This window comes from Hirundo rustica, chromosome 9, assembly GCF_015227805.2.
Source record: "Hirundo rustica isolate bHirRus1 chromosome 9, bHirRus1.pri.v3, whole genome shotgun sequence".
NCBI classification, from domain to species: domain Eukaryota; kingdom Metazoa; phylum Chordata; class Aves; order Passeriformes; family Hirundinidae; genus Hirundo; species Hirundo rustica.
The window spans coordinates 22,610,162-22,621,644 of record NC_053458.1 but is presented as its reverse complement, the minus strand read 5'-3'; positions in this window follow the sequence as shown (position 1 = coordinate 22,621,644).

Sequence of the window (11,483 nt, the reverse complement as noted above, 5' to 3'; positions counted from 1 at the left end):
CGGGCGGGGCCGGGGCCGGGCGGGGGCCGCGCCCTGACAGGGCCCAGCGCCGGAACGCGGGCCGGAGGGTGAAAAGAGCGAGCAAGGAGCAGGAGAGTGCGTTCAAACAGCGACTCGGGATGGTTGAGCTGCCACCGGCGCTGCGCTGTGATACCCCGCTGAGGCTGTCTCCTGCTCTGAAGCAGTGCACGTAGGGGCTTGTGAAATTCCCGGCTTTCGTGCTCCCCGTAGTTTTGATCAATAATAGGAGTTTTAATTAGTTTCCTACTTGAGTATTTTGAAGGATTGAAAGGAAGTTCCCACTTTCCGTGATTCCCGTGTGGCAAAAGGAGCAGCCCAGAGGTGCCCCCGGGCTCGGGGAAGGCGCTCGGGGCGCGGCTCCTCAGCGCATGGAAGCACTGCCTCCTGTTCCTGCTCCGTCTCTCCTCCCTCCCAAGAAAACCAACTGCCGGTGACACTCTGACACCGAAAATCAGCTTGTTTTCCTGACAGACTTAAAGAAGGATTAATGCAGGATTAAACTTTATTCCACGACATGCATTCTGTATTTATAATCTGTAAATGGATACGGAACAAACTGTGACTCGAAGGTCTTGCATTTTTAAATAAAAATACTATAAAAATAATGTTCTTAAAGCATTTGTTACCTCCTCAGTGTTGCTGTACTGCCTGTACTCACAACCCTGTAGTTTTCTTAAAGTCTACAAATATTTAACTTCGGATTTGGGTTTGCTGTTGGGTTTTTGTTTGTTTGTTTTGTGGAGGGTTTTTTTGGTGGTTTTTTTTTTTTTTTTTCCCGTTTTTAATAGTATATTACAATCTAATTAATTCAATAGCAAACTTTCAAATAATATTCTAAGTAGTATCAGTTCTTTTATTTAGTTATTCTACGGTAAAACAATGGTGTCAATAAAAATAGAATAATCAAGATTACTATGGTTTTCTTGCACTGAAGACAAAAATCTACTTAACTTCTCAGCCATCTGCTCTTTTAGGATGTTCCTTGTGACTGCTCTCCTTTTATGTCTGCAGAATAGTTAAACTGTATATAAACTGTAAAAATAAGTTTCTCTATTTGGTAAGTTTCTCTGCTTTGATTTTGCATTGAAAAAGAAAGTTCTAGAGTTCACTTTAGATTTTAAGCTGAGCCTTACATTTCACTCTAATCTGAATAGCAAGCACATAAAAACATCATTAGTGGGTAATTGGCTTCTTGGGTCTTAACTGTTTCCATAGCAAATCTCTCATTTGGAGAGTATAAAACTAAGTGCTTCATCAGTTTTCATGAGTGAAATACATAAGGAAAATGCAGCCTTGATGAGAACTATTTTACCAGCAAGCATAACCAAGCTAGGGAAGTGCTCCCTGGGACAGGCCTGAGACCGGCAGAGTTTCTTCTGTGTTGTTTGGAGGGCTTGGGGAAGGGTTTTGGTTTTTTTCCCCTAGATAACTACCTGATTTTTTCTTTATTTGCTGCTGCTATTTTTTACTCTGTGTTGAGTACAATGTGGTTTCTTGGCAGCCTACAAAGCATCTATAGCTTATTGCCAAACTGTACAAGTTCAGCAGGCATTTGGACTTAGTACAAGCCTAGGTAACGCTTTTTTTCCTCTTGCTGTTTTATGATACATGAAGGATTTAGTTCAAAGAAAAATCGTACAGGGCTAAGTGATCCATTACCATGCCTGGCATTGCCACAATAATTATGCTCTGGAAACAAAATGTCCTTGAAATATCAGGTCATTATTGTTCTTTCAGCATTAAGTCTTCTGCAGTTGGTACAAAGTACAAGCAGTACAGTACAGATAAAATTTAACTATATTAATCCCTTTGGTTCCAATGCTTATTCATGCTACATTTTCTTGCCAGTTAATAGACTATCCCACACAGGTTAAAAAGCTGACTTTTACTTTAATTAAAGACCGCCTCAGTCAAAGAATAAGCACTTGCTCACCTACTGTACAGAATCTGCAAATGTAGCTGCTTTGATTTGTTCAGGAAAACAGTATATTTATCAAATAAATAGTTTTGAACTGTTGGAAATTAAGAAGTAGCTTTGTGCAAGAAGGTTTGGTGTTGAAGGAGGTGGTTTCATCTCAAAGTACTTGTTCTCCAGCTCAAAACTCTCCCTTCTGAGATACAGTGAAACTAGAAATGACAGATACTTGAATCGAATACTGTTTAAACAATAAATAGATAGGGAATCAACTCTTAAGTTAAGCAGGTAGCTGCCAACTAAACAGAAATAAAATTACATTAAAATAGCATGCAAGTTTTAATACCTGGCTGAGTTATTTCAGTTTATTGCCAATTTATTCCTTAAGAACTGATCACTCTAAGCACCCAGTTATAAATCTAGTAGCACATACATTCACATCGTCCTTCAAACAGCTGCCTTTATTTCGGCCACAACATTTTTGCTAAGGTAAATGTCTCTCTCTCTAGGAATTTTATAACTAATTTGCCGTGGGTTTATGGTGTGTAACACTGCTGAAACATGACCCGTGCTGTCATTCTTCCTTTTTGTATCCCAGATGTGTCAGTGATGGGTGGGACCTAGGGAAGAACCCACAAAGCCTATACTTCCTCTAGTCTGAGATTTTTCTGTATTTTATTGCCAATCACCACCTACACACAAATGTTTTAAATTAGGCTGTGAAGTGAAAGGGTTATAAGATTGTCTAGAGACTCCAACAAGTTTTCTAGCCAACAGTACTGAATAAAGTCCATTGCTGGAACCATTGCCAAGAAATTCTTTCACATCGGCCATGAAAAGACCACCCGGTCTTTCAGTTCAGCACTCTCTGGGGCACTAATCAGCTGGAGGCTGGTTGTACTGTTATGGATGTTTGACATGTGAATCATGTTGATCAGGCTTCTCCCCTTGTCTCCTCTCCAAAGTGCAGCAAGTGAAACGTGGAGAGAAGGAGGTCAGATCAGCTTGCCTCGTTCCGTGTGGGAAGTTTACTGCAGGGAAGGGTGGACACCACCTCTGCCTGTGTTTTGTTCTCTGGAGACTTCTGTAGGCAGATGTGAGCTGAATAACAATGATATTGGCCACTGCCATCTTTTTCCAGGGGATTCCTACAGTGTAGAAGTTGCAGAGAGCTATATGGCTACAGACTCCACAGACCAGATTTCTTCACGGAATGCTAATCCAGTGCAGCCCTGAGGTGAAATCAGCAGGGGCCAGGAACAAGACACTCTCTGCTGTCACAATAAAGCAGAAATGCTAGGTCTGTTAGTTCTAAACTCAGTACTAGGCCAGCTCTACAGGTAGATTCACAGGTGCACTGCATTGCCTTCACACTTGGAAAAATACGGCAACTGAAGAAATCCTGGGGAGAGGGAAATGGCCCGTGTGTTTTCCTGCCACCCCTGCCTGCTCCACCCGATCCACTAGTGCCTGGCAGCTCAGGGGAAAGGAGGGTGAGAGGAAAGCTGAACCAGAGAGAATAGCACTGGAGGAAATATCTGTCTGCCCTGATGTAAGTCTTAAGCAGTGCTACAAAATTACTGTAAATTGAAGCTGTAGCCCTGCCTGAAGCTGCATAAAGAAGAAACAAGGACTTAACGTGTTTATTTTCTGTTGTTTTGGGTGATGTTTTCATTGGAGCACATTAAACCTTTTGCAATAACATACCACTAGTATCAGAGGTATTTTCCTTTAAACAAGGCAAGAAGTGCAGAGAAGTGAAATATCTTTTATTAGTTCAGCTGGTGTATGTCACCACTGGAACTAAAAACAAGAGTGCCCCAGCTCTGAGAATGTGACTTGAGAAGACTCCATGTGCCCAAAATCATCTTTATTTTTCCAGCCATATCAGCTGGTTAGTAAAAGGTATTGCCTTTCCCAATAAATCTTGCTCTATTTATTGCCTTAGACCATCATAACTGCAATAACATTATCAAATAATCAAGTAAAACAACCAGACTTTCCTGTACAGAAATCATCTTGATTCTCAATTATATTGTGAAAACATATAGAGTAAACAGCATGAAAAAGTTTCTCTGTTGCTTCATTTCCATTGCACTGCCCGGTGAGAGACCTATAAAGCTGCTGGAGCAGTCTGAGTGCGGAGGCCCTGGTACGAGACAACAAGAATTTCAGTCATGGAGGGTAGCAGGGAGCTGATGTCACTGTCACTTTTTTCAGTCAACCAGAAACCAATTATCCCTGGCTGACAGGCCAAATTAAATCATTGGGTGGAAGGAGATGCCAGCTATCCTCGCCTAGATTAGGTAATTGGGGCTTTATTACACTCAGACCTGGTGCTGTTTGTTGGGCCACAGCATAGACCTAAGGCCCATTCTGGTCTGTCTCTGTCTCTTTCCATCCCTTCCATAAGCATTAATGTATTTTCAATCCCTGACAAAAGTAGTTGCGTTTTACGTTAAAAATGCTAATCTTTTCAAATATATAATATTAATAGATCCTTCTATCTATCCAAGTTTATAGAGAACATGAAGTTAGGAGTTCTGCCATGGAAGGCCTCAGATGGCAGCTTTGTACTGATTTATACTTGAGATCCCAGAGTTTTATTTCGTACTCTTGCAAGGATATAGAAAGTTTTTAGCTTATACTTCTTTTGAATTTAAGAGCATGTTTGACATAGTATCAGGCTGATTAACTGAGGGGCTGCCTAGTTCACTTCATGGATTGCTTGGAGTGGAAGAAAGGAGGCACTAAGGTGTCAAAGTCCACTCTAGTTCAGGTCAGCACCTAATTGGGGCCCTACAAGGTCTTCAGGAACACATTGCTTGCAACGACACAAAGAAGTGGTACTGAACTAGCTAGTTCATTTAAATTACCAAGGTTAAAAGATTCTTACATTGCCCAGTAGAACGCAGAATTTGGTACACAGGGTAAGGTACAACTATATGTGAATATAGAAACCAGGGTGTACAATGTGCTCAGTAGTTTTTATTGAAGAGGAAAAAAAACCCCAAAACATGTGCTATTGAAGACTTTTCAAAAATAGAGTATAATGTTTAGAAGTTTCTGAATGGGATAAAAAAATTGGAAAGCTGATGGTGGTAATTCATTGGAAGGTTAGCACAGGAAGCTGACAAATTACCAGCAGCTATTAAGCCTTTGTGCCTTCAGAAAATATCTGCTGTGTAATTATAAGGACAGCTAGAAGCACTCAGGCCTATCAGCTCAGTGTTTATCAAGGCTTCCCAGAGCTCTTCTCCTTCCCTTTGTGATGAACCTTGACATGGTTACAGTTGTCAGGGAACCAAACTCGATCTCTCTGCTCGAGAGGCAGGGTACTTCAAGGTGTAGGAGAGATTAAAATGCTATTCTGCACCCTCCTGAATCACTATCCATGTAATTTCTAGAAGCTATTTGCTTTGAATTATAAAGTCAAAAGTATGTATAATCTACAACACATTTCTCCCCAAAGACATACAATTGCAGAAACTCAAGGATGTTTTACTGTTAGCTGGGGTTTTTAACTGCCGTTCTCCATTTGTCTGAATTTACATATTCCATGATGTATTGCCCATTTACTCAGAGTCAGGATAAAAGGCTGCAGTTATGAAGCTTACGAGTCTTGTGTAACTCTACTCACTGTTAGAAACAAACATTACATAATGAAAGCATTATATCTGTTTCTGGAGCAACACTACAGTGTAAGTGAGAATTTCAGAACCCTATTTTATTTTAGGTGACATTCATTATCTGTTTTCTTAATTACATTTGAATAGTAATTACTACATTTTCCTAAGAAAGTATAATTAGATTCTGATATCAAGAGGCACACTACAAGTACATTAATTAGGCTTGGAGGCCACTGTTAAAAACCCGGAGCAAGACAAAAGTGCTTCCAGTCAAAAAAGCGAGCACACAACACAGAGAAAACTGTTTTAACCAAAAAAAGTAAGGAAATACAGAATTAATTCTGCTTTGTTAACAATCCAATGCACATAAACAGCCAGCTTGTACAACAGGCTTATACAAGAAATGACTACAGGAAAGTTACTTTTAAAGAATGATACTAACCAAAGTAAAAAACCTAACAAATGACAACTGAGTTTGTAAAATGTCTGTATAAATAAATGCAGTAGCAGAAGAACTTCTTGTAGTCATTCCAAAGTAAGCATAACCCTATGGAATAATCCTATAACGATCCCCTTGTAACACTGACCATCCCAAATGAAAAAATGAACCAAACCCACTTGCTGCCTGGGGTGTCACTGGAGCTAAACCCCTTTCAGTGCATTTTGGTACATTGTGATTGGCTGTACTTGTCTCCTTTGGTGTAATTTGTTGCTATCCAAAGAGTAATGTTATTTGGAGAGAAGCATTCATTTCCAATAAAAACAGTGGAAGGGGAGAACCAGTTTGTAAACTAATTTCCTTTTCTTAGGCAAACTTGATAGAGCCCTTCAAAAAGCTACTTGCTTTCCTTCTGGAGCAGTTATTGTTGCTCATTCTTTTCTGTGGTTGAATTTTCTGCCCCCTGTCCATCTGCCAACCTCAGCCACAACAACCATGGGTGTTTTTAGTGCTTGCTGTTGGCTTCTGTGGCAAAAAGGCTGACAGGAACTTGAGTGCTTTTACATGCTAAAGATCTGATTTTTTTACTGCTTTTCTCCTTCTGAGTGGTTTTTAAATTGTTTCTACTAGTGCAAGAAATGGAGAAGAGACTTCAAAGTAAATCTGGGAGTAAGATTGCTTTCTTCTACTTTGAAAATATTTTTCTTTTTCTGAACTAAACCAGAGATAGAAATTTTTAATATTTGTTTATTACCTTGAAAATATGTGATATCAGAAGTGTCTTGGATTAGTTGAAAGGTTTGATTGGAGGAATCTTAATTTATGTTTCAAACTTTTCAAAACACCTTAAAATTATTTTACTTGTTCAAAGGAAAAAAAAATAGCAAGACGGTAATATCTTTTAAAATTGCCAAAACCTCTTTTTCAGCAATTTTTAAATAAAATATGCTTAAAAAGACCTCACAACTACACACACACAACACACAGAAAAATAAAGAGCAAAACTTCACCCTCTTCCTTCTGAAAGTCTTCAAAAAATTCTGGCCAGCTTCACTTGAAAGACCAGGTGGTTTAGAGAGACCACCATCTAATTTTGAATTTCTGCTCAGTGTTTGGAAAAGGGCTCTCACATTTAAATGGCATACAGTACAAAACAATTGTACTTAATTTTGCTCATGGTAAATGTGAGTGGCTAAATTCACCTATTATTGCTAGAGAACATGTTAAATTTGCATCAATTTGGTCAGACAGAAAATTTTTCTTTCCTGTCTTGAATTGCAAGTATAACACAAATTTTCAGAATAACTGTGGCTTGTGACATGTAGAGGAATATGGTCCTAAAGAAATGCCAAACTGTTAGAGAGTCACACTGAGTGAGCACAAATCGTGCAGTCTGCTAGACTCATTATTTCCATAGCTTCTAGTGGAGAGAAGAGCAAATACAGTACATCCTGCATGCCCAGCCTTCAGAAAGTTAATTCCATTTCTTGAACACTTGTGATTGGCATCTCAGAATGGAATTTGGTATCATTCTTGTGGGTTATTGGTTTCTCAGCTTGTTTAAAGACAGTGTTATACAAGGACATGTTACATTAATCTACTTCACCAAATTAATATGAAGTCTAACTTTGCGGCTGCAGGAGTCAAGGGGGTCAAGGTTAACATGGCTCATGTTTATCCATTTTTCAGTAGTCAGATGCTGCCAGAGACTGTTGCATTCACTCGAATTAATCTTTTTTTGGACAAGTGAGCTGCATGAGCTGTGTCTTTAGACTACAGTCCATTTAGCAACTTGCAGGGCAACATTTCTGAAAGAACTCATCATTTTCTGCTCTTCAGGCATGTAAGTCGTACCTGTAGCTTTAGCTGGGGACTAAAAATCTTTCAGAAGTGCTGTGGGAGTGTGGAGCTTCTCATCACTCTGTCACACCAGTGGCAACATCCTCATTTCTGAGTGCAGTTGGAAGCGAAGAGGAAACCTTACCCTGCCAGCATGAGGAGCTCCTGCAACACGTATGGGCCACACTGTTGTGAGGATTTCTTGTTTGCTACTGTGAATGCATCTTTTTAAAATAACTTGCTTATAGTCAAGGCACTGAAGATGCAGTTTGACAGCAAAATCTTGTTTCTCTGATAATGGTAATTACATTGGAAGTGCTGGCTTAGAAATTCTTGTACCCCAGAAAGTCAGAAACTCTCAGATTTAGAAGTCTCAGTCCCACAAAACTGTGTTTGGTGAATATTGGTGTTTAAGTCAAATCTGGGTGCCAATACCAGAGGTCTCAGCACCTGCCCATGCACAACAAAGGCATATTCACCCAGGCTTTCAGTGTATTGGAAGAACTTACTATAAAATGCCATTAAAAAAAAGAGGAAAAAAAAGGAAAAAAACAGGAAAAAGACTTGATATCCAGGAAAATGGAAAGCACTGCATGAAGTTCAACAAATGCAAAGATCTCAGCTTGCCCACACACAAAAATTAAGATGCAGTTCAGCAACAAACCACCTGGTGATTTGAAGGGGTCTCTACACAGTTGAAGAATATAAGTCAACTACAGTAGTAATGTCTCCTCCTTCCCCCTTTCACATCCAACATGATGCCTAGAGGTGTTTTCCTTTCACTGGCATTGGAACATGGTGACATCACATATGTCATCATCACTGAGGTCAGCATTACCACCAGTGGTTAAAGTAGGTGTGAGATAATCAAAGTCAGCACAAGTTTGGAAGCCAGGATATTTCATTTTACCTTGTGAACAATATAATTCGAACTGACAAACTTTCAGGATTTAGTTCAGTACAAAACTGCAGCCTTTGAGAAAGGCATTGGCATTAAGATGAATGCTGTCTTACCCAATCTTAGCAGAAACTTGAAATCCCTTTGGGGCACCTACTGCTGCTTATTGTTCCCATAATATTATCTAATACTTTAACACAGAGGCCAAGATTTCCAAGAGGAATTTAGTACTTGCCACGATCCTCACCGAGACACTTCAGAGATGCCTACAGGGAAATTTTGCTCTGCGCTTTCTGGAAGTCAAATCCTTCAACTGAAAACCTGCAAATCCAGGAGATCCAAATCGTCAGATGCTTTTCAAAACCGTGTCACACTCAATATACAATGACTGAATACAGAAGAAGGGAAAAAAAATATAAGGGATATTAGAGATCATGAAAAATTAAGAAACTGCTGTATTTGGCTGCTACAAAAGTCACTTTTTAAGTGTTATGGTGTTTTGCATTGCAAATTTAACTACCTCAAAATGATTTATCACTACAAATACAGTGAAGAAAACTAGGGAAAGAATTAGTTTTGTGTCCCTCAGCCCCATGCTTGGCTGTGAAACCAAGTGTGTTGTCACCTTTCTCTGTTTGCAAAGACCAAAATTCAAACAACAGTTTTAGAAGCATCTCCTCCTTTCCAGCCTCTCCCCATGGCTGCAGTCATCATCTTGCCCTGTCCCTAGGACAGCTGCAGTGTTTACCAGAAGTGAAATGTTTACATGCAAAGTGTGTGTTAAAATCAAGCATATTTGGTTACTAATCCTGACCTCCTGAGTCTTGCTCTTTCTCTTCCTCTACACTGTTGCCTGCTGGAATTGTTGGGTCTGAATTACTTCCAAAACCATTTTGTATTGATCAGATGAAATCATGCTACAAACCTATGTAAATCTTTTCCAAATACCTTTGAAACTGTGGCTGAACTATACAACTATGTTCCCTGTAACAGATGGGATTTTCCATTTAATTCCAATACTTTCATGTTTAGGTCTTTCTGGTTTGTAGTATGAGTTACCTCACTCTGAAGGAAATTAAGAAAGAGAATTACAAGAGGATTTGTAAGACTGTTAACACGTCTAGTCTGCTGAAGTGAAAAGCATAGAGGGAGAAATAAATGTACAACCCATTTAGAACTTAATATATCCGTGCTTTTGTAAAACCACAATTTGCCTCATTTTCTCAAGCACTCCTATAACCTTGGCACTCACAGGAAGCTTATTGGTACAGACAGAAACTTTCTGATTAGATGGTTCATTAGCAGCAAGGCACAGAATACTAATTGCCAATTTTCATCTGCATTGACAAGGCCTGACCTAGCATTCATCTGATTGAAATTGCTTCCCTGGTGATGCCTCTTGCTTCCCTGCTTCCTGATCCCAGCTTCTCAGCCACACACAGTACGATAAAACCAGGTTATTTCACAAAAATTCATTAAAGATAAGAATAAGTGAATCACACTTTTTTTTTTTGACTTCTGCAGGTCTCAGGGGAATCCTGTCCTACCTTGCACAGCCACTTTGTTTTGTCTGCCTATGTGTAAAATACTCAGGAGAGACTTCATGTGAAAACCAAAACAGCTTTTATTGCTCCCACTATTTCTATCCCATCCAAAATTAGACCTATCTGAGCAAATCAGCTCAACGCTCCTGTAATCCTTGGTTAAATTTGTATTTTAGGTTGGCACGTAGAAATCCCTCATTACTCAGTAGGAAAGTAGCTACCATGGGAATCAAAAAAGTAGTCATAATTTCAAAAAATGTCTGACATTTAAGAAAGCAATATGCTTGGCAGGTCTTGCAAAATAACTTTACATTTTCAGATAAAGCCCTTCAGTTTCATAAAAACATTAGTAATCTGAAAACAGGCAGAACCGACAGGTTGTGCTCTGGTGCTTTACTTTGGTTGAGATAGACATAAAAGGAATAAAGCAAGCATTCAAAACCCCAAATATTTGTCCACCCTAATAAAAAGGAAAAGAAAAGGAAAAGAAAGCTCAAAAAGAAGTAACATTTATAGACTAAGAAGTTAAATAAAGTCATCAAATATTTGTCTCTGGAAAAGTATGGGCTAAAGGAGATTCCAGTTCTCTCTTGCCCAGTTCTTTTGTGGGTGGTTTACTTTGCAAGTGTTACAGGAAATCAATGAAATCAAAGTTGTTCTTGTTGCAAGGAGCCTAATTAAAATGCAAATAGATCTGTAGTGATTCTGTTAATGAGGTAAGCAACTTCCTCTTATAATAAAACCCTATCTACAAGACCTTTCAGCCATCCCTTATTCACATTGATTTATCCATTGGGTTGGTTTGTCCACTCATAATTACCCAAAGTGCAACGTGCTGAAGAAAACAAAACAAAACAAAACAAAGCTATCAGTTGTTTAATGAAGAGGTACATGAAGTACCATAAACAGGAAGATGATTGGGACGACCTGGTCAGGTCCATTGTTCCAGGAAGCTCCATCATCCTCAGTTTTCAATAAACATTTCAGAATGTATTTTAATGCCCAAACCAGGATGTCAGACCAGAGTGACTTTATGCTTGAATGCTCCATAGTTTTTTAAAAATGAAGCTCTCCCATTGGTGAACTGGGAACACCAGTGAAATTTAGAATCCAAATTTCATCCCTGATGAAATTCAGCAAGAACTTAAGAGAAGATGTACACAAGAAGCACCATTGAATACGAGTAAGAAAATGAAAG